The 25,556-nt window shown below is 42.5% G+C and overlaps 1 long non-coding RNA gene across 1 annotated transcript in view; it reads left to right on the forward strand.

Moving 5' to 3' along the window:
• Nucleotides 1-13,028: 13,028 nt before the first annotated feature.
• The window catches only part of LOC130360692 (uncharacterized), a 77,147-nt gene continuing 64,619 nt past the window's right edge, over nt 13,029-25,556 (forward strand). The window contains exon 1 of the long non-coding RNA XR_008890761.1: nt 13,029-13,151. This is a non-coding gene — a long non-coding RNA (uncharacterized LOC130360692). The remainder of the gene's footprint in view (nt 13,152-25,556) is intronic.

Genomic DNA, 25,556 nt, shown 5'->3' on the forward strand with positions numbered 1-25,556 from the left:
CTCCAGTGACCAAAGCACAATTTTAATGTTTTCTTTATTTGCTAAAATGAATACACTAGTTCTCCTATGCATAACGATGTTGAATATGTGTACAATGTATAATGTATGTTTCCACTAAAGCGGCAATAACTAAAAACCCTATTAGCTTTAAAGGGGTACTCTGGTGGAAAGCAAATGTTTTCAAATCAGCTGGTGACAGAAAGTAAAACAGATTTGTAAATTACTTCTGTTTAAAATCTGAAGCCTTCCAGTAGTTATCAGCTGTTGTATGCTCCAGAGGAAGTTGTGTAGTTCTTTCCTGTCTGACCATTGTGCTCTCTACTGCCACCTCTATCCATGTCAGGAATTGTCCAGAGCAGGAGCAAATCCCCATAGCAAAGTTCTCCTACTCTGCACAGTTCCTGACACAGACAGAGATGTCACCAGAGAGCACTGTGGACAGACAGAAAAGAGCAACACAACTTCCTCTGTAGTATGCATCAGCTGATAATTACTATAAGGATTAACATTTTTAAATAAGTAATTTACACATATGTTTAACTTTCTGGCACTAAACTTGGTGACCCAGGGTTATTATTTTATTTTTGGTGTACATTCTGTCTGGTAGAAAAATGTTAAGCAATTTGAGCAACTTACCCTGGGAAAAACACATTCATCTTATACAGGTTTTCAGTATTTGGAGTGGTAGGGAGGTGTGCACTTTTTTTTGGAGGAGAGGGGCTTTTATTAAATTTAGTTTAAATTTTTTTTTTCTTGCCTCTAAGCTCACTTAGTCCTGCAATGCCATAACTGTCTTCATGATCTTCTCTTGCCAACCCCCAAATGTGTAAGTAAAGCTTCTGTATTCAGAATGACAGTGCTCAATTTATGGTATTGTTACTTGGCCCAGCTTTTTATTCTATCTTTATCTGTTATCAAGAAGAATACGTGCAAAGTTGTTTCTTTTTTTTAGATCAGTTGGAGCAAAAATAATAGTAGTACGGCAGACATCCTCTTGTCTGTTATGATCTCCATTCAGAACATACAATTCTTCTAGCCAGAGAAAGCCTTATAAAATTTGACATTTCTTATCTTATGCTGATCAGTTTTTACTCCAATGAAACACGTCAAGTACAGTACATTTTGTCTTCCGATAGAGAATGAAAATATTGAAATATAACAGAATTGAAATAATTACAAAGCAATTGTTAAGGTTCTATAGGAAATTTATCAAAACCTGTGCATAGGAAAAGTGGAGCAGTTACCCATAGCAACCATTAAGATTGCTTATTTTATTTTTTAAACTTTTTAAACATTAAAGAAGCAATCTGATTGGTTGCTATCTACTCCAATTTTCCTCTGTACAGGTTTAAATAAATCTCCATGTCTCGGGAACCGTCCAGTTTAGAAGCAAATCCCCATAGCAAACCTCTTCTAAACTGGGCGGTTCCCGAGACACGTGTCATCAGAGAGCACTTAGACAGAAAAGAACAACCTTAACTTCAAAAGCTCATAAGTACTAAAAGGATTAATATTTTTTAATAGAAGTAATTTACAAATCTGTTTAACTTTCTGGAGCCAGTTGATATATAAAAAGTTTTTTCCTGGATAACCCCTTAAAGACTTTCATACATAATGAAAGCTATTATCTCCAAATAAAGAAAACTTGTTACAGCTGCAAATTTTCTTAAGAGTGTCCATCCTGCCAAAACACCCTAAAAGAGCATGCAGTGAACTGTAGACACCTTTGATCTATTCTAAGACCATAATTCTTTACTCCATAATTAGAATGCACTATTAACAATCATGGAATTTATAAAAAATAAAAAGACCTTAGTTTAAATAGTATCAAAATGAAAACAGAATATTGTATCATGAGTGTGACAAAGGTAACAGAAGCTCACACTATCCCCAATATGCCCATAGGCCCTGTCTATCAAACATAGGACACACATCCTGACAAGGAAAATCTAACTGTGGAACCTAGATTATGTAACTATGGGGGGAGATTTATCAAAGTCTGTGAAGAGTGGTGCAGTTGCCCATAGCATCAGATTCCTTCTTTAATTTATAAAGAGGCATGTGAAAAATGAAAGAAACAATCTTATTGGTTGCTACGGGCAATTGCACTACTCTTCCTCTACACAGATTTTGATAAATCTCCCCATATGTGTTTATGCACCAGGTGGCAAAGAAGAGGAAAAAGAGGTAATGAGGCAGAGGCAACAAAACAAACATTTTAATTTTATTGTTGATAAAGCCTCCTGTTAGAAAGATACTAGTACTAATGAAGCAGTTTATGCCAAAGAACATCTTATTATAGATATAATAAAGGTTTGACATATCAATACTGCAAAAATAATGGTGGCAAAAAAGATGATTACACATCCTGACTGGAGAGGAGGTGATAATGACAATAGCTGATATAAATAGTAGAGATGAGTGAATCGAAGTTGACGAACCCGAATTCGTTACGAATTGCAGGAACAATTTGATTTGCAATGAATGCGAATATCACCGCGATTCTATTGCACAAATCGCTTCATTAACCCCTTAAGGACCACGGGTCTTTCCGATTTTGCACTTTCGTTTTTTCCTCCTCACCTTTTAAAAATCATAACCCTTTCAATTTTGCACCTAAAAATCCATATGATGGCTTATTTTTTGCGCCACCAATTCTACTTTGCAGTGACATCACTCATTTTACCCAAAAATCTATGGCGAAATGGAGAAAAAAAATCATTGTGCGACGAAATTGAAGAATAAACGCCATTTTGTAACTTTTGGGGGCTTCCGTTTCTACGCAGTACATATTTCGGTAAAAATGACACCTAATCTTTATTCTGTAGGTTCATACGATTAAAATGATACCCTACTTATATAGGTTTGATTTTGTCGTATTTCTGTAAAAAATCATAACTACATGCAGAAAAATGTATACGTTTATAATTGTCATCTCCTGACCCCTATAACTTTTTTATTTTTCCCCATATGGGGATGTATGAGGACGCATTTTTTTGCGCCGCGATCTGAAGTTTTTAGAAGTACCATTTTTGTATTGATCGGACTTTTTGATCGCTTTTTATTCATTTTTCATGATATAAAAAGCGACCAAAAATACGTTATTTTGGACTTTGAAATTTTTTTGCGCATACGCCATAGACAGTGCGGTTTAATTAATGATATATTTTTATAGTTCACGTACGTGACATTTTCGTACTTGGCGATACCACATATGTTTATATTTATTTTTATTTACATGGTGTTTTTTTATGGGAAAAGGGGGATGATTTGGACTTTTATTAAGGAAAGGGTTAAATCATATTTATTAACTTTTTTTTTTACACTTTTTTTTGCAGTGTTATAGCCCCCATAGGGACCTATAACACTGCACACACTGATCTTATACCCTGTTCACTGCAAAGCCATAGCTTTGCAGTGATCAGGATTATCGGCGGTCGATTGCTCAAGCCTGAATCTCAGGCTTGGAGCAATCAATGGCCAAGGGGACACGCCGGAGGCAGATAAGAGGACCTCTGCTCGTGTCCCAGCTCATCGGGACGCCGCATTTTCACTGCGGTGGTCCCGATCAGCCCCGCTGAGCAGCTGGGCAGCTTTCACTTTCGGTTTAGACTCGGCGTTCAACTTTGAACGCAGCGTCTAAAGGGTTAATAGCACGCGGCACCGCGATCGCTGCCGCGCTATTAGCCCCGGGTCTTCTTACCTGAGGATTTCAGAGGTACTCTTACCTGCCTCCGACCCGATATGAAGCCGGGTCACCGTTAAACTCCATTTACTGTAGTCCAGGCTCCAGGGCATCTAAAATGGCGGATCCACATGTCAGTGCATGGGGCAAGGAACGCTGGGAAGGCAAGAAGGCAAGGCGGGAAGGGAAGTAGGCGGGATGACCCTGAATCACATGCAGGATGAAGCCCATCAGAAGCCAGTCATCCTTGTGATGTCACAGCCCTATATATTCAGCAGCCATTTTCCGGCTCGTCATTTCATTCATTACACTGCAGAGAGATAGGACGAACATTGCTGTGTGTGTGTGTTACACAGAAAAGCTTTTTGCAGCAGTGTTTCACCTCCTAGCCACCTAAGCATTCTGTGAACAGCATTGTATTACAGAGAGGGGCAGAGAGCTGTGTGTTGCCTCAGTTGCAGAAAGGTTTTCAGAGCAGGAAGAAATTATCTTTTAGGGCAAATCTGTGTCTTTGTTCCACAACAACTGGTCTGTTGGTACTACTAGTCTGTAGATGGTATAATCCATACCCAGCAGTCCATTCCTAATAGTATTTGAGAGAGAGTCTTTTTGCAATTTTGGGTTTAGTACACAGTGACTGTCTGCAGCATTGTTGTGTACTGCTGGTGTTGTGGGCAAATATTTTTATTTTTTTTGCGTACTGTAGAGCATTTTTCTGCCCTCATAAGTGCATACCAAGTACCTACATCTAAGTGGTTTACTATTTTGTACCTGTTAATCTGTCAAGGGCCAACATACTGTGAAAGGACAGCCAAAAGTAATCACCGGCTGGTGTTTTACTCAAATATTTTTTAAGCTCATTTTTTTGCCCTCATGATGCATACCACATACCTACATCTAAGTAGTGTACTATTTTTTTTTTACCTGTTAATCTGTCAAGGGCCTAGATCCTGTTGAAGTCCAGGCAAAAGTAATCACCGGCTGGTGTTTTACTAAAATACGTTTTTTTAAGTGTACTGAACTGCATTTTTCTGCTCTCATAAGTGCATACCACATATGTACATCTAAGTAGTGTACTATTTTGTACCTGTTAATCTGTCAAGGGCCTATATACTGTGAAAGGACAGCCAAAAGTAATCACCGGCTGGTGCTTTACTCAAATAATTTTTGAAGCATACAGTAGCGCATTTTTTGCCCTCATAATGCATACCACATACGCACATCTAAGTAGTGTACTATTTTTTACCTGTTAATCTGTCAAGGGCCTAGATACTGTGAAAGTCCAGGCAAAAGTAATATCCGGCTGGTGTTTTACTAAAATAAGTTTTTTTAAGCGTACTGTACCACATTTTTCTGCCATCATAAGTGCATACCACATACATACATCTAAGTAGTGTACTATTTTGTACTTATTAATCTGTCAAGGGCCTAGATACTGTTAAAGTCCAGGCAAAAGTAATCACCGGCTGGTGTTTTTAATATTTTAATATTTTTAAATATGTTTTTAAGCATACTGTAGCGCATATTTCTGCCCTCATAATTGCATACCACATACGTACATCTAAGTAGTGTACTATTTTGTAACTGTTAATCTGTCAAGGGCCTACATACTGTGAAAGTCCAGGCAAAATTACTCACCGGCTGGTGTTGTACTCAGATACTTTTTATAAGTGTACTGTAGCGCAGGTTTCTGCCCTCATAAATGCATGCCACATACCTATATCTAGGTAGTGTACTGATTTGTACATGTTAAATTGTCAAGGGCCTATATACTGTGAAAGGACAGCCAATAGTACACACCTGCTGCTGTTCTAGACAAATACTGTTTTAAGCGTAGTGAATCGTATTGTACTACCTCATATACGCAATAAGTCTGTCAGGCAGAGTAGTGCCAGGACGTGCACAGTGGAGTGGCAGAAGCCTAAATTCATCAGGCGCATGCAGAGGTCGCAGCAGAGTAGGGGCATGTGGCAGCCAGAGTCGCAGCGAGAGGTCTGAGCTCCCGGTGTCAACTAGCAGTCATGTCTCGACCAGCAACCCAGCAGCCGTGATTGATTGGTTCACTAGGTCATCCACTTCATCCCAAGGGACATCTGATACCCCCAGTCAGCAGTTGGTGGGTTCATCAGACTCAACCCTCAGTTGGCATGGCCCTCATGCTGCTGCTGCAACCTCAAGGCTCTGTCATATTGCTTCTCTATGGTCTCCTCAAGCTAATGCTACCATCTCCAGGCTCTGCCATGGTGCCGCCATATGGTCTCCTCATGCTGATGCTGCCACCTGCAGGCTCTCTCATTGTGCTGCTCTATGGTCTCCTCATGCTAATGCTACCAAATCCACACTCTGCCATCGTGCCACCATATGGTCTCCTCATGCTGATGCTGCCACCTCCAAGCTCTCTAATTGTGCTGCTCTATGGTCTCCTCATGCTGATGCTACCGCCTCCACTCTCTGTCATTGTGCCACCATATGGTCATCTAATGCTGATGCTGCCACTTCCAGGCTCTCTAATTGTGCTGCTTTGTGGTCTCTTCATGCTGATGCTGCCACCTACAGACTCTCTAACTGTGCTGCCATGGATACTGCAAAACATAATTAAGGTGCTGGTCCCCAGTTTCAGAAATTCCTTTGCATTAGGGTCACTTTCAGGACTCCTGCTGCTGCCACCTCCAGGCTGTCTCATTCAGACAATATATGGTACCTTCATGCTGCCACAAACTCTAGGCTGTGCCATTCAGCCACTATATGGTCTCTGCATGCTGCCACAAACTCCAGGCTGAGTCATTTAGCCACTATATGGTCTCCTCATGCTGCTGCCAACTCCAGGCTGTGCCAGTCAGACACTATATGGTCTCCCCATGCTGCCACAAACTCCAGGCAGTCTTTCTGCCACTATATGGTCTCCTCATGCTGATGCCACCTTCAGGCTCTGTCATTGTGCTGCCATGTGTCGTGATCCATTGTTTAGTGTCCCGCTAAACAAGGGAGTTACCATATATACTCGAGTATAAGCCGAGTTTTTCAGCACAATTTTCAAGCAGAAAACACCCCCCTCGGCTTATACTCGAGTGAACTCTCTGCCCTCAGTGGTCTTCAACCTGCGGACCTCCAGATGTTTCAAAACTACAACTCCCAGCAAGCCCGGACAGCCATCGGCTGTCCGGGCATCCTGGGAGTTGTAGTTTTGAAACATCTGGAGGTCTGCAGGTGGAAGACCACTGCCCGGGCCTTCATCGTCATCCAGACCCCCTCCCCCCTTTAGTTTTGTACTCACCTACGCTCGTCGGGACGTTAGGGTGAGCTGGTCCGGGCCATCTGTGCTGCAGGGACCGTCCGGTGGGGAGGGATTGTCGTTCCGGGCTGTCTATCTTCACCGGGGGTGCCTCTTCTCCTCGCTTCGGGCCCGGAATAATGACGTTGCCTTGAGGACGACGCACAGGGACATTGCTCATGAACGTCCCTGTGCATCGTCGTCAGGTCAACGCCATTATTCCGGGGCCAGGCCCGAAGTGCGGAGAAGAGACACCCCCAGTGAAGATTGAAAGCCCGGAACGACTATCCCTCCCAACCGGACGGTCCCTGCAGCACAAATGGCCTGGACCAGCTCACCCTAACGTCCCGCCGAGCGGAGGTGAGTACAAAACTAAAGGTGGGAGGGGGTCTGGATGACGACGAAGGCCCGGGCAGTGGTTGAAGACCACTGTTAAATCAGACATTGACAAGCGGTGATGATGAAGGGGGTGGTGTGGGATGATGACAGGGTAATGATGACAGGGTAATGATGAAGGGGGGGATGATGACAGGGTAATGATGAAGGGGGGGATGATGACAGGGTAATGATGATGAAGGGGGGATGATGACAGGGTAATGATGGAGGGGGGATGATGACAGGGTAATGATGAAGGGGGGATGATGACAGGGTAATGACGAAGGGGGGGATGATGACAGGGTAATGATGAAGGGGGGGATGATGACAGGGTAATGATGAAGGGGGGATGATGACAGGGTAATGATGAAGGGGGGATGATGACAGGGTAATGATGAAGGGGGGGATAATGACAGGGTAATGATGATGAAGAGGAGATGATGACAGGGTAATGATGATGAAGGGGGGATGATGACATGATGATGATGAGGGTGTTAATGACAGGGGTCTGGATGATGTCGGGGGTCTGGATGATGACATGGGGGGATGATGTATTTCCCACCCTAGGCTTATACTCGAGTCAATAACTTTTCCTTGGTTTTTGGGGTGAAATTAGGGGCCTCGGCTTATATTCGGGTCGGCTTATACTCGAGTATATACGGTAAAATGTAAATTTCAAAATCCTCCATTTCAATTTCTAAATCTTCAATTTACATTTTAAAATCTTTAATTTCAATGGCATCCTCATGCTTCAGCCAACTCCAGGCTGTGCCATTCAGGCACTGTATGGTCTACTCATGCTTCAGCCACCTTCAGGCTGTGCCATTCTGCCACTATATAGATCCCCTCATGCTTCAGTCACCTCTAAGCTGTTCCATTCAGCCACTATAGGGTCTCCTCATGATTCAGCCACCTACAGGCTGTGTCATTCAGCCAATATATGGTTTACTGATGCTGCTGGGCCTGGGCCTAAAATTTTTTCAAAATTCATCTTTTAATCTTAAGGATTGTGAAGCCCTAGTGTCTACTCATGCTGCTGACAGCTCCAGACTGTGTCATTCAGCAACTTTATGGTCTCCTCATGATGTCAACACCTCTACGCTGTGTCATTCATCCACTATATGGTCTTCTCATGCTGCCAACACTTCCACACTGTGTCATTCAGCCACTATATCAGGGATAGGCGAATAGGCAACCTTTTGGTAGTGCTGTGCCCCCAAAAAAAATTTAAGTCACTTAGTGTGCCAGAAATATGGGTGTGGCTTAATTATGGGTGTGGCTTACTGTGGGTGGGGTTTGTGGTGATGTGGCTTGTCACAGGGTAAGTGTTTTTTTTTCTGAATGTTTCTAATAAATTGTCTCTGCTATAAGGAACGTTCAGTGAGGACAAAACAGAGAGAGAGGATTGCCCACAACAGCCAAAAGTATTTGTTTAGCATGGGTAAGCATTTTAATTCAGACCCCACCATAAAACAAACTCCAGAATCAGACCCCAGTATCACTGCTCTACATAATGCAGACCCCAGAATCAGACCCCACCATAATACAGGCCCCAGAATCAAACCCTAGTATCACAGGCCTGCATAATGCAGACCCCAGTATCATGCCCGGCATAATACAGACCCCAGTATCACCACCCTGCATAATACATATCCCAGTATCACCGCCCTGCATAATACAGACCCCAGTGTCACTGTCCTGCATAACACAGACCTCCAGTATCACCGCCCTTCATAATACAGACCCCAGTATCACCGCCCTGTATAATACAGAGCCCAGAATCGGTCCCCACCATAATACAGACCCAAGAATCACCACCCACCATAATACAGACCCCAGAATCAGAACCTAGTATCACCGCCCTGCATAATACATATCCCAGTATCACCGCCTTGCATAATACAGACCCCAGTATCACCACCCTGCATAGTACATGTCCCAGGATCACTGCCCTGCATAATACAGACCCCAGAATCCCCACCCACCATAATACAGACCCCAGAATCACCACCCATCATAATACAGAGCCCAGAATCGGTCCCCACCATAATACAGACCCAAGAATCACCACCCACCATAATACAGACCCCAGAATCAGTCCCCACCATGATACAGACCCCAGAATCCCCACCCACCATAATACAGACCCCAAAATCACCACCCACCATAATACAGACCCCAGAATCAGAACCTAGTATCACCGCCCTGCATAATACATATCCCAGTATCACCGCCTTGCATAATACAGACCCCAGTATCACCACCCTGCATAGTACATGTCCCAGGATCACTGCCCTGCATAATACAGACCCCAGTATCACCGCCCTTCATAATACAGACGCCAGTATCACCGCCCTGTATAATGCAGACCCCAGAATCACCGCCCTGCATAATACAGACCTTATCATAATACACACCCCAAAATCAAACCTCACCATAATACAGACCCCAGAATCAATTCCCATCATAATAGAGACCTCAGAGACAGACCCCCCATCATACAGGCCACAGAATCAGACCCCCCCATCATACAGACCCCAGAATCAGACTCCACCATAATACAGACCCCACAATCAGACTCCACCATATAACAGACCTCAGAATCTGACCCCATCCTAATACAGACCCCAGAATCAGCCCCCCCATAATACAGACTCCAGAATCAGACCCCACCATAATACAGACCCCAGAAATAGACCCCAGTGTCACCACCCTGCATAATACAGACCGCAGAAGAAGACCCCAGTATTACCGCCCGCATAATATAAACCCCAGAATCAGACCCCAGAATCACTGCCATGCATAATCTGTAGATGACTGTTATTGGGATCTGTAGATGATACACTGTTATAGGGGGATCTGTGGATGACACACTTATGGGGGGATCTCTGGATGACGCACTTATGGGGGATCTTAAGATGATACACCTTTGTGGGATATGCAAATCACACACTGTTATGGGGGTTCCTTAGATAACACACTAATAGGGGGATCTGTGAATGAAACATTTATGGGGGATCTGTGAATGACAAACTTATGGGGGATCTGTGAATGACACACTTATCGGGGAGCTGTGAAAGAACACTGTTATGGGGAGTTGTGAATAACACACTTATGGGGGAGCTGTGAATGACACAATTATGGGGGAACTGGGAATGACACACTTATGGAGGATCTGTGAATGACACACTTATGAGGGAGCTGTGAATGACACACTTATGGGGGATCTGTGAATGAACACTGTTGTGGGGGAGCTGTGAATGGCACACTTATGGGGGAGCTTTGAATGAACACTGTTATGGGGAGCTGTGAATGACACACTTATGGGGGATCTGTGAATGAACACTGTTATGGGAAGCTGTGAATGACACACTTATGGGGGAGCTGTGATTGACACACTTATTGGGGGAGCTGTGAATGACACACTTATGGGGGAGCTGTGAATTACACACTTATGGGGGAACTGTGAATGACACACTTATGGGGGAGCTGCGAATGACACACTTATGGGGGAGTTGTGAATGACACACTTATGGGGGAGCTGTGAATTACACACTTATGAGGATCTGTGAATGACACACTTATGGGGGAGCTGTGAATGACACTTATGGGGGAGCTGTGAAATAACACTGTTATAGGGTGCATTGAATTAACACTGTTAAGAGGAGCTGTGAACGACACACTTATGGGGGAGCTATGAATGACACACTTATGAGGGAGCTGTGAATAACACACATATTAGGGAGCTGTGAATGACACACTTATGGGGGGAGCTGTGAAGGACACACTTATGGGGGAGCTTTGAATGACACACTTATGGGGGAGCTGTGAATAACACACTTATGGGGGAGCTGTGAATGAACACACTTATGGGGGAGCTGTGAATGACAAACTTATGGGGGAGCTGTGAATGACACAATTATTGGTCTGTAGCAGTGACCCCTGACCTCCTTCAGACACCTCACTGCAGCCAGTACAGAGGTCAGTGCGATCCCCCTCCCCCTCCATGCTGCCGACAGACAGCGGAGCACGGCAGCTGAAAGGTGACAGGGAAGGAAAAGAGAGAAAACGCTCTCTCTCTTAAGTTGTTCCCAGCGCAACACAGCAATAACCGGGCAGGGAGAGGGAAGGAGAGGGATACATCTTCCGTTCCTGGCCAGATCTTTTAGCAGCCACTAAAAGTGACAGTGTTCCGGGACCCCTGCTATATCATACTGATGCCACCTCCAGGCTCTGTCATTGTGCCGCTCTGTTACAGTGATACTAATAGCGATGGCTGTAATATGCATGTCATACTGAATAACAGTATTATTTCACTACTCCAGCACACTCCCTATGCTTATTAGAACAAAGCAAAGTGTTCTACACCCCTATTGAGGCTCTCTGTAGGCCACAAATAGTTGTTTTTAATATAGATTCACTGCAAATAAATGCGACTGAAACAATTTTTTGGGGGAAATTTGGCAAATCAAATTTTTCTAAAGTTTATAATGAATAGATTACCAGTGGATAATCCCCTGTATATGAATCCCCAGTAAATGTTCACTGAGCATAAATGTTCACTGAATAGGTGTCTTTTATACAGGTAACAAACTGAGATTAGGATCACTCTCTTTAAGAGAGTGCTCCTAATCGCAGCTTGTTACCTGTGTAAAAGACATCTGGGAGCTAAAAATCTTGATGATTGATAGGAGATCAAATACTTATTTCACTGAATTAAATGCAAATCAATCCATAACTTATTAGGAATGTGTTTATCAGATTATTATTTTTTTTTAAATAAATAAACCTTCCATTAAAATCACAGCCTGATCATTTCTTTGTCAGGGGGGCGGGGGCAAACATACAAAATCATCAGAGGATCAAATAACTATTTTTGTTCACTGAAGATGAAAGTGCAATAGGGCAGTTTACTTTTTCACATGTGTGATACAGGTGTTGGTATAGTTTGTTCCCCAAGTGGTACAGTAGTAGCGATAATTCTTAAACTGTATTATATGTTTATTTATTTTGTTTATGTCTAACATAATAATGAAAACAGGATAAGGCTGCATTTACATCACATTTGGGCCATATAGCAGCATGCTCCGGCAGGAATATTTGAAAACTGGTTTCCCCTGAATCCCTACCGGACCTGTGACGTACCTGACTCATTTGAATGAGTCAGGCATAGTCAGCAAGTCACTCTGATCGGGTTATTTTTGGACAGTATCCATTTGTTTTGCCAGACTAAAAAAATGTAGCAGACCGTGGTTTTCAGTACTGCAAAGAACTGGATATACCGCACATACTCGAGAATAAGCCGACCCGAATATCAGCCGAGGCCCCTAATTTCACCCCAAAAACCCAGAAAAAGTTATTGACTCGACTATAAGCCTAGGGTGGAAAATACATCATCCCCCTGTCATCATCCAGACCCCCGTCATTAACACCCCCTTCATCATCACCCACCCTTCATCATCACCGCCTGTCATCATCCCCCTTCATCATTACCCTGTCATCATCCCCCCCTTCATCATCACCGCCTGTCATCATCACCTCCTGTCATCATCCATCCCCTCCTTCATCATCACCGCCTGTCAGCGTCACCGGACTAGTGACGTTGCCTTGTCAACGATGCACAAGGATGTTCATGTGCAGGGACAAACTTCCCTGTGCGTCGTCGTCAAGGCAACGTCACTAGTCTGTGAGAACCGGGCCCGGAGAAGAGGGCACCCCCGGTGAAGATGGACAGCCCGCAATGACAACCCCTCCCCACCGGACGGTCCCTGCAGCATAGATGGCCCGGACCAACTCACCCTAACTTCCCACCGAGGGCAGGTGAGTAGAAAACTAAAGGGGGGGGGGGGGGTCTGGATGATGACGAAGGCAGCAGTGGTCTTCAACCTGCGGACCTCCAGATGTTTCAAAACTACACTCCCAGCATTCCCGGACAGCCATGCTGCTGGGCATGCTGGGAGTTTTAGTTTTGAAACATCTGGAGGTCCTCAGGTTGAAGACCACTGAACAGGCGGAGAGTTCATTCGAGTATAAGCCGAGGGGGGTGTTTTCAGCACGAAAAATCATGCTGAAAACTCGGCTTATACTCGAATATATACGATAATACAAAAATGAGCTGACCACAGTCACTTGCTGATTCAGTCCAGCCTATTGTAATAAATGAGGTACGACATGGGTACAGCAAGGATTCGGCAGCGACTGGTTTTCAAATTCTCCTGCCATATGCCCCAAATAGTGTGTGAATGCAGCCTAACTAAAATTGAATAAGCCCCAGAGATAGAAACAAATCCATCAGATTGCAGGGAAGGACATACAAACATCAAGAGTTATTGGGTACTATATAATGCGATCATGTACTAATGTGGAGCATGCTAGGACTTTGATACTGTACAAGTGGGTCTCTGAAAAGCCTGTTATTTGAAAGCATTTATATATGAGCACAACTGTCAATTTTCCCTTTATTGTCGTTCATATCTTAAGTAAAAAATATTGCACACATTAGAATACCTAAACAAATTAGCTGGTTGGCGGAGGCAATATCATATTGCCTTACAATGGCAGGTGCCTCACATCAGGTGACAGTAGTCAATATGGTTACAGTAGCTGCACAAGCATGCAATGCAATTGAGAAAATAATTGATGCTTTATGTTTTTTAGTTTTGGGAGTTGTCTAAAAATGTACCTTATCTAGATTAAATTTAGTTTCTGCAGTTCAAGGACATTCATTGCAGTAAACTAAAAATATTAAAGGAAAATTCACGATACAATTTTTTAAAATGAATTGTTTTAATAAAGTTGTCGTATCACTTCACAAAAAAAAAATTACACTCTTAGGGGATTAAGATGTTTATTTCGATGTTATTTAGATTTTTACTAGCTTAATACCTGACGTTGCCCGGTTTTTCTATCCTAATCCTTGTTGGTGAGGAAAATCAACAAAGGAGGAAGCTTTTAACTTCATATCCCATCCTCATATATTGTTGTCATATTCCAACCCCGTATCCTGTCCTCATATTTCGACCTCCTAACCTGTCCTCATATCACGACCACCTATCTCGACCTCATATCCCGTCCTCATATCCCGACCTCCTATGCCATCCTCCTATCTTGACCTCATATCTTGTCCTCATATTCCCTCCTCCTATCCCGACCTCCTATCTCAACCTCCTATCCTGTCCTCATATCCCAACCTCCTATCTAGACCTCATATGCAGTCCTCTTATCCCGACCTCCTAACCCATCCTCCTATCTTGACCTCATATCCTGTCCTCATATCCCGTCCTCATATCTCAACCTTCTATCCCGACCTCATATCCCGTCCTCATATCCTGACCTCCTATCCTGTCCTCCTATCTCGACCTCATATCTCGACCTCCTATTTCGACCTCCTATCTCGACCTCCCATCCTGTCCTCAAATTCTGTCCTCCTATCCCGTCCTCATATTCCATCCTCCTATCCCGACCTCCTATCCTGTCCTCATATTCCATCCTCCTATCCCGACCTCCTATTTCGACCTCCTATCCTATCCTCATATTCCGTTCTCCTATGCCGTCCTCCTATCCCAACCTCCTATCCCGACCTCCTATCTTGACCTCCTATCTCGACCTCTCATCCCGACCTCCTATCTCGACCTCCTTTCCCATCTTCCTATCCCGTCTTCCTATCCTGTCCTCCTATCTCGACCTCCTATCCTGTCATCCTTTCCCGTCCTGCTATCACGTCCTCCTATCTCGTCCTCCTATCCCGTCCTCCTATACCGTCCTCCTATCTCGACCTCCTATCTAGTCCTCCTATCCCATCCTCCTATCTCGACCTCCTATACCGTCCTCCTATCTCGACCTCCTATCTCGACCTCCTGTCCCAACCTCCTATCCCGACGCTTAATATGTGTACCAGGTATTGAAATATCTCCAGCCGTACGGAAGTTATGTGGGAACATACATACAAGTTATGTGGGAACATGCATACATTTCCCATTGATTTGCATGGGACTTTAAACAAAAAACCCTCACAAATGGGGGTAGTTAAGGGTTAAATTAACTATCCTAAGTGGACATATAAGTAACATGTGACCAAGTATTATTGAAATAATAACATATATTTCCCATAGATTTGTATGGGACTTTAAACATAAACCCTGATCCTATGTTTGTTGTTGACATATAAGTTACATGTGTGCCAAGTTTCATGTTAATATCTTTAGCCATTTGGACATAATTGTGGAACATACACACACACACACACACACACACACACACACATACACACATTGGGGGAGATTTATCATTAGGTGCCTATTGAAGACACAGATCTACCCCTTTACACTGCTTGTCTAATTTACACTCTTGCTCAGAATTTACAAAGGTTGTATACTCCTTATAAGTATTTGGTGCAAATATAGAAACGCCCCCCCCCCCCCCCTCGCTCTACCGTGCACTCCTTCTCTACCTCACAGGAAAAGTGGATGTAGGCATTTTATTTTATTGCTTTGAGGTCGGATTCCATTGAGGTTTTTTGTCCATCAGCAAAAACGCCAGAAAAACAGTCACAGCTTTTTCCTGCGTTTTGTCAGTGTGGAAACAAAAAAATTCACTAAACTTTTTGTTGTTGTTTTTTTTCTTCTAAATTTAGATACGTGAATGCGGAGGACTATGTCAGATTTGGTGGATTGCGACGATGAACAGTGTTTTTTTTAAATGTCAATAAAAGGGTGAGCGAGAGCTGTGGGGGAGTGTTTTTTTAAATGAAAATTTTTTATAATTCAATTTTTAGGCTTAGTAGTGGAAGGCGTTGTGTAGGCAGAATCCATTACTAAGCTCGCTAGTGCTAACCCTCAATTATTACCCCGGAATCCACCGCCACAGGGGTTTCAGGATGAGCCAGTACCAACAGGCCCGTAGCATAAAAAATGGCGCTCCTGGGCCTAAGCGGTAACAGGCTGGCATTATTTAGACTGGGGAGGGCCAGTAACAATGTCCACGCCCACAATGGTAACGTCAGGCTGTTTTGCTTGGTTGGTATCTGGCTGATACTGAAAAAATGAGGGAACCAGACAATTTTTTATTTATTTATTAATTTATAAAATAAAAAAACGCATAGGGTTCTCCCTATTTTCAGTATCAGACAGACACCAACCAAGCAGCAACAGCCTGACGTTACCAGGGTGGGCGAGGACCATTCTTACTGGCCCTCCCCAGCCTAAATAACACCAGCCTGTTACCGCCTAGGCCCAGGAGCGCCATTTTCGATGCTCCAGGCCTTTTGGTACTGGCTCTTCCCGGCACCCCTGTGGCGGTGGGTACCAGGGTAATAATTGGAGGTTAGCGCTAGCTGATTTTGGGGCTAACGCTAAGCCTTGATTTCGTATATAACACGGCTTCCACTACTAAGCCTGAAAATTCAATAATAAAAAACACGACACATTGAAAACATTTTTTTATTTAAAAAAACACTCCCCCACAGCCCTCGTTAACGATTTTATTGAAAAGGAAAAAAAACGCTGGTCATTGTCGCAGTCCACCGAATCTGATGTAGTCCTCCGCGTTCACGTATCTGAAATGAGAAGAAAAGAAAAAACAAGAAATATGGGTTAGTACATTTTTTTGTGCTCTCCCCCTGCAGGGAGACGAGAGCTCTGATTGGTCAATAGCTATTCACCAATCAGAGCTCCTGTGCTCCGGCGGCGGGGGTTATAAATTATGATAGTGTATATAGAAGCCAGCGGGCAGCGCAGTGTAACCGCATGTACCACCGGCTTTTACAGTTAATAAATAGGGATCGCACCTCAGCCCCTGGACTATAACTCCCATCATGGGCAGAGTCTGTCCATGATGGGAGTAGCAGTCCTTACTGTCCCAAAATAGACACTTTGGTACGTGTCCTCCGAGATGGTGTATATTTGCGCAAGAAAAGTGCTTTTGCGCATTTTTTTTTGCATAAAAAAATATGAAGTTAATAAATTCGATTCTACAGTAGAAAGTGCTTTATGGTAAATTTAACCGTAGACATGGCCATGAAAAATTCAGAATCAAAATCAGATTTTGCGCAAAAACAATGCGCAAAAAAAAATTTTGCCGTAAAAAATACACCAAAAGAAAAAAGCTCTATATACAGTGATAAATTCCCCTCATTGAGTTATATATTTAGATGTTGGCTGCAGGCCATAAGAGCCAAAATAGGTGTCTTTGCTTCCACCAACTTCCGTGTCAGGAACTGCAGGGTTACTCATGCTTTGGTACCCACACAGTCACTGATTGCTATGCTAAGCGCGCACAGTGCTAGTGACAGTGAGCCTCCCCATATGTATATTAAAATCCATTTTACCATTAGAACATGCAAAACACTGAGGCAGGCTGTCAGTCTCCAGTGTAATGCATAAGGCAGCCACTAGTAGAGCATGCATTGTTTGCTAGGTCTATCGACAGGTCTGGTTCTGCCTGTAGGTAAAATAGGCAGTTGCCTAGAGTGCCCTCTTGCCTGCATCTGAAGCACCTGCCACTCATCCAAAGCACCTTCCCAGCCAGGTGTGCAGATTCTTACAGCATGTGTAAGTGCACGGTTATGTAAGTTTGTCACAGTGTGTCACCCTAGTAGTATGGTAATTACATAAGGAGGAGGTTTGTTATAGCATGTCACCTCAGTAGTATGGTAATTATATGAGGAGGAGGTTTGTTACAGTGTGTCACCCCAGTAGTAGGGTAATTACATAAGGAGGAGGTTTGTTACAGCATGTCGCCTCAGTAGTATGGTAATTACACGAGTAGGAGGTTTGTTACAGTGTGTCACCCAAAAAAAGAAGATTACACGAGGAGGAAGTTGTTACATTGTGTCTGTTACGCCTAGCTCTCCGGGTCCCCGCTCCTCCCCGGAGCGCTTACGGCGTCTCTCTCTCCGCAGCGCCCCGGTCGGTCCCGCTGACCGGGAGCGCTGCACTGTCATGGCCGTCGGGGATGCGATTCGCACAGCGGGACGCGCCCGCTCGCGAATCGCATCCCAGGTCACTTACCCGTCCCGGTCCCCTGCTGTCATGTGCTGGCGCGCGCGGCTCCGCTCTCTAGGGCGCGCGCGCGCCAGCTCCCTGAGACTTAAAGGGCCAGTGCACCAATGATTGGTGCCTGGCCCAATTAGCTTAATTGGCTTCCACCTGCTCCCAGCCTATATCTGCTCTCTGTCCCTGCACTTCCCTGCCGGATCTTGTTGCCCTTGTGCCTAGTGAAAGCGTTACTGTGTTTGTCCATACTGTGTACCTGACCTCCTGCTATTACCTTATTGACTACGATCCTTGCTGCCTGCCCCGACCTTCTGCTACGTCCGACCCTGCTTCTGTCTACTCCCTTGTACCGCGCCTATCTTCAGCAGTCAGAGAGGTTGAGCCGTTGCTAGTGGATACGACCTGGTCACTACCGCCGCAGCAAGACCATCCCGCTTTGCGGCGGGCTCTGGTGAAAACCAGTAGTGACTTAGAACCGGTCCACTAGCACGGTCCACGCCAATCCCTCTCTGGCACAGAGGATCCACCTCCTGCCAGCCGGCATCGTGACAGTGTCACCTCAGTAGTAAGGAGATTACATGAGGTTTGTTACAGCATTTCATCCCAGTAGTAAGGTGATTACATAAGGAGGAGGTTTGTTACAGTGTGTAACCCAGTAGTAATAAGATCACATGAGGAGGGGGTTTGTTACAGTATGTAACCCAAGAAGAAAGGCGATTACATGAGGAGGAGGTTTGTTACAGTGTGTTGCCCCAGTAGAAAGGAGATTACATGAGGAGGAGGTTTGTTACAGTGTGTCACTGCAGTAGTAAGGTGATTACATGAGGAGTGGGTTTGTTACAGTGTGTCACCCCAGTAGTAAGATAGGGCGTGTCAAAGGGCAGAGCCAATGGGTGGGGTCAAGGGACAGCAAAATTCCCTTTGCCTAGGGTGGCAAAAATCCTTGCACCCGCCCTGTCTAGCGATATAGTGGAAGTACAAGCAAAAAATTGGTCTAAGAGGCGCTGCACTGACAACTTTGATACATTGAAGATCCAGGTCAGTGCAGGACAATGTATATTTTATTTTGAAAATTACTACGCTTTTCTGCACTTAACTCGTGCCTTCCTCAGGTCCAAAAACGGTACTATAAACAAAAGATATAGACAGTTCTGTTCTGGATACTATGTGGTACAAATCTAAAAGAATGAGATAAAGTAAAATCAAAAGGAATATGTCCATCAAATTAACAGCTTGATTTCAACCTTAAGGACAATTTTTATTTTTGCACTTTCGTTTTTTCCTCCTCACCTAAAAATCATAACGCGTTCAATTTGGCACCTACAGACCCATATAAGGGCTGTTTTTTTGCATCACCAATTGCAATTTGTAATGACATCACTTATTTTATGACATAATCTGCAACAAAACAAAAAAAAGAAAGATTTTTGTGGGGTGAAATGAAAAAAAAAAACGGAATTTTGCAGCTTTTTAGGGCTTCCATTTCTACGCAGCCGTCACACCTCCTCCCACAGACTTGCATTGAGAGGGCAGGGCGTGACCACATTAGGGGGCGGGTCTATTACATCACAAGCTCCGGACGCCGCCTACAGTTTGTTCAAAACGCTGAGCAGCAGAGTACCCCTTTAAACAGCGTTTAGACGACTAGCATAAGATACGCTGCAGGCTCTCCAAGAGAGAGAGAGCATGCGTGTGTTAAATGAAATAAACAGTGGGAATGTAGGGCTAGAGTGGAATTGTTATTAATTATTGATAAATTAATTATGGGGATTTGATTAAAGTGATGATATGGGAAAAGAGAGTGAATGTGGAAATGGAGGATGTTTATGGAAATGCAATTGGAATGAATGGAGTGTGATGGGAAAAAAGGAATAATCGGGAATATAAGGGAAAATGGTGGATGGGAATGTGGATAAGTATATATGAGCTCCTATGTTAAGGGAGTGGGCAAATGACAGGGTGGTTAAAGGAGAGCTATTATGGGGTGAGAGAATTATGTCATGGAGGGTAATGTAGGATGCAATGATGGGTGTAGTAGGAGGGGATAGTGCGGATAAAGGGGGAGGGGTGGGGAAGGGGGAAAAGCAAATGATGAGGGGGAGAGGGGTATTGGGTATTGGGTATGAGCTAAAAGGACAGTGAGTGGTGGAAAAGACATAATGCTTAAAGCTCTATACACTCATTAAGACAATCTTGATGTAAACAGCACATTTTAAAGATCCAGAATGCTTCTCTTTTGTTTAACATTGATACTCTGTTGTCTGTCTCCAATGGGATTTGTTCAATCGGATACAGGAAAAGTTTCTGTTGTGTTTCTCTGTTAAGTGTCGGGGCACATTTTGTTTAAGATGGCCCACGGAGCAGTTGTAGCGATGACCGTTTAAAGCGTACCTGTCATAGTGCAAAAAAAAGAAAAAAATTATATGTTACTCAGGACCCAATCCTGATCATGTGCATATAATTTTTATGTGTCTCGGACCTATATATCCAGAGATATAAGCATTTATCTGCTGGTGAGTTACTTTTTCATTGTGCAGGCTGGAGGGGGCGTGTCATTCTGTCTCCCTCACAGGAGCAAGCCTGTGCAGTCAGCCAATCAGTACTCTCTACTCTGTAACCCTTTCCTCTCTGGTTTTATGCTGTGTCATGTGTCAGAGGAGGATACTTGGAGCTTGCCTGCAGTAATCAGAAGACATTATGGTGAATTCATAACAGGATAAAATGTATAAATATAAGAATAGATCTTTATAAAATTAGTGCAAGGATTTTTTTGATAAAAGTAGAGCATTTTTATGAATACATGTTCTATCTGTTTTATCTTCTTCTAGTAAAGCTGGATGCTAATCAGCATAGCTGTCACTATGTGTGTCATTCATCTTTCACAGACTCCTGAATGTCTGATCAACTTCTTTGTCATTCAGGAGTCCGAGGAAGCTTTGACTATTTCAGCATGCTGGGAGTTGTAGTTGCTGCAATGTTTGTAAATAACTGTGTTAGAGCAGTGTTGCCTCCAGCTGTTTTAAAACTACAGCTCCCAGCATGTCCACACTAGTGTTGAGCGACATGGGCCATATTCGAATTTGTGATATTTCGCGAATATATGGACGACTATTCGTCATATATTCGCTAAATTCGCATATTCGTAATATTCGTGTTATAGTTTCGCATATGTGAAAATTCGCATATGCAAAAATCGGCATAAACAAAAATTTGCATATGCGAAAAATTAACATATGCAGAAATTTACATAAGCGAAAATTCGTAAGCCAGTCTCACACAGTAGTATTAGAACCTTCTTTACACCACACAAGCTGGAAGCAGAGAGGGATGATCACTGTGATGTGTACTGTGAAAAAACAAAAAACAAAAAAAAAACTAATATTCGTAATTGTGAATATATAGTGCTATATTCCCGAATATTCGCGAATTCATGAATATGCGATATTCGCGAGCAACACTAGTCCACACATCCTTTATCTATAGTTTTGCATACACAATAGAAATCTCCTATACTGTATACCGGTATGCTTTACGGTCGGTATCCAGTATGCTGTAAAATCTAGACTAGTCTTTCTGGCTAAAAGAAATGTCATATTATAATGAGTCCTGCAATATATGAAAAGTTTTTAACAATGACAGTGCCTCTTTAAGTGCTTGTGCAGAGTCTGTGTGGTCCTTCCAATGTGTTGCACTCCACAGGCACATTTGATAAGGTAGATGACATGAGTGGAGCTGCAATCCAAATGGGTTTTGATGGAAGAAACTGTAGAGGTGATCTTAAAATGCATTAGAACATACATTAGGGGAGGCTTATTATCACCAGCATTGTGTGCATTGCAGCATAGTGATCAGTGACAGTGTTGAGACCAGCAGCTTTGCAGTTACTGACATGGATGTTGGTGACAGAGCCCCAAATTATTATTTTTTTATTTGCAAAGCCTCACTGCAGATTAAGTGAATGACCACTAGTCATGAGCTTGTGTTGGTAACAGTGAAATGTGGTAGGGTAACAGCAGAAAGACTGTGATCAAATTCTTATCAGGGACCCCCTAATAGAGAATTTGTGCAAATAGATATTCTAAATGTGCCTAAAAATAGAATTTGTAATTTACAGAAGTACAGAATCTTCTGCTGTTAGTATCATTTCTCAACTGACTTATGTGATATTTTATTTTTCCACGTTGTAAGTTCTTCACGTTAAACCAAGTGATGAAATTTTCTAGAAACTCTTAAGTTTTTTTTTGGAACAGAATTACTTCAGCTAGTTCTGTCACAATGTATCCAACAGAAGGAGGCACAGATGTGTTCTTAAAAGTATCCTTGAAAAGTGTAAATGGAAGCAATTTAAAAATGACCTGAATTAATTTTCCAATATGCAAATCTCTTGAGGGAATCAAAAGGTCAAACAAATTTTGTAAACCATAAAAGATATCTTTATATTTCATCAATCTTGGTATAGCTTTAAGCAGTATAGAACAATATATACTAAGATGATGATTATAGAAAATGTATGTTTCATAGAAAAAATATGAAAGTGTTTGGTACAAACAGCAAATTCCAAATAATTTTTTAAGCATACGGAACCAGGGTACCTAAGTTACAAAATGTTATAAAAATGTTTTTCTGGACTGATGACAGGTCTTCTCTAAGGTTGTCTAGGGGCTTTTATTCCATATTTATAAAGGTAAAACATTTTTTGTTCTAAAATCTAATGGCACTGAAATGTTTATATAATAAGGGACACTAACAATCCAATAAGAACCAGAATTCTGACATAAACTGTGTATAAAAAAAAATACATGGCATGCCAGCTTTTATACTTTTATTCTGTTTAAATTTATGTGTGGAATAATATATCTGCCCAAACAGAACCAGGATAAGAGGCCGTCACATCCCTCCCATAGTCTTGCATTGAGTGGGCATGGCGTGACATCACAAGGGGGCATGGCCATGACTTTATGAGCCCCGGCACCCGCACTCAGTGTTTGGAACAAAATGTTCCGAACGCTGAGGAAGGGGAGTACCCCTTTTATGCGCTGTGTCACCTGCTAGCGCCTCTTCTTATTACAATCAGTAACCACAGACACTGCATATGTGATTGCAATTGTGAGAGTCAGTGAGGGTTACCCAGAGAGGAGACAGTCCTGCTACAAGTAGCCTGTCTACTGTCACCCTCCTGACTGAATTAACAACAGTTACCTATGCACACTTGTATTTGCTTATCTGCACATTTATCACAACCACTGAGTTAGGCTTTATCAAGCCCATAGACAATCAAATGTAAGTCACCTTCCTGACCTTAAAAAATTGGCTTATAGCTATATCGTCATGTTTGTTTGATTTTTGTTAGCGGAGGGGCGCTAGGGCACCAAATTTTCTTGTCTCAACCCTGTGCACCAACATGTTTAAAAAGGATAACTTGTGGTGGAAGTTAATGCAGACTGTGCATAAAATATATATAACTAGTGTTGGGTTCGAATATTCACATTTCGAATTTTCATTGCGAAGATCGCAAATTCGCGAATATTGCGAATATATTCGGTATATATTCGATATTGTGAATTTTTGCTTTTTTCCCCGCATCTGCTCATTTGCGCATATTAGCATATGCGAATATTCACATTTGCGCATATTCGAATATTCCCATATTCATTGTTTTTTACTTGTGGACCAATTAATATTATGCAAATACACTTGTCAGAGGTTATCAACAACATCCATAGCAACCAATAGTAAAGTTGCCCACCCCCTCACTGTTTTCTTCCTCGAATACGTGAATATGCGAATATTCACATATGCGAATCTACGAATATTGCGAATATAACGAATATGCGAAATTTGCGAATATAGGACGAATATTCGTCTATATATTCATGAAATTTCGCAAATTCGAATATGGGCAATGCCGCTCATCACTACATATAACATGCAAAAATTAAAAGGCAAATTTAATACAAACTTTATTGTTATGTGTCAGTTATTAGTTCTGTTGTTAGTGATGTATATTACCATTTTATTACTATGCTTATTTTAAAGCAGGCAAACAGATGCATAGACAGGCAGAGCAGTAGAAGTTTCAAATTCATCAAGTCCTGTGAAAACAGCACATAAACATAAATGAGTAGTCACATGTTTACTGTGAAACCGAGCTTCTTCACTTTAATGTTGTAGCTATCAATATGCATTCGGCTTACTAATGTGTTAATTAAGTCTGTAAGGATAACATTAGTCTGCAAACACTTCGCTCAAGCTTTACTTTGGAAACTGCAGAACGTCACCCTATAAAATGCCTTGGCACGTTGTTGTTTCACCTTCATAAAATCTTTAATTCGATAGTAGACCAACACTGTAATATGTATACATTGCTCAAGAAATCAACACTGCTTATACGTGAATCTATTCTAAAATTCGTCTTTAGGCAATGTAGCACCAGTATAAGCAATAATCACGTTCTGCGATCGTGATAGGAAGATCGCTATTTTATTTTATAACTGTCAGAGACTATACGTTTCAAGAAAACAACTCATCTATTTGTCAGGTTCTCTGAGGACCTGATAAGAGGAGTTATCCTCTTGAAATGTGTAGTCCCTTACAGTCAAAAGTCAAATATTGACCTTCCTATCACGATCATGATACGTGATTATTGCTTATACTGGTGAGCATTGTATTGCCTAAAGTCAAATCAATTTCTTTCAAAACTCCCTGACCTGCATCTCCAAGGCTTCCCACTGCTCCTGTACGGACCTGGTATCAACACTTAGCAGCTCCCAGCCCCCTGGAAAAAGGCACCCGGTCAATGCCAAAAAGCCTCTAACAGTACTGTACCTGAAGGGCAACACTAAGGTGAACATCTTCTACCTTATTCTCACCCTAGAAACCTTTAGTTATAAGGTTAACAGCACTATAGCGCCTTCCTCTGTTCTTTGTTTTTTATATATCTGCATATACTTGAATCTAGTAATAAATACTTCATAATGTTCTTTAATAGCCTATGATCATAATAAGTGCTTAGATTTTCAACAGAAATGTTTAATATCTAACATTAAATCGATACACTTGTCTTACTTCGCTTACTATGCAGAAGATCGGATTTAATATAGTGATGACATAATAATCATGACAAATCCTTAGGCTGGAGTGAAGATGATTACAATTACAATGATCTGTCAAGTTGAAAAATTCATTTGTTTCCATGGGAGTGTTGTAAATTTGAAACCATTGTAACTAGAGAAGC

Source organism: Hyla sarda, chromosome 3 (assembly GCF_029499605.1).
Source record: "Hyla sarda isolate aHylSar1 chromosome 3, aHylSar1.hap1, whole genome shotgun sequence".
Taxonomy (NCBI): Eukaryota; Metazoa; Chordata; class Amphibia; order Anura; family Hylidae; genus Hyla; species Hyla sarda.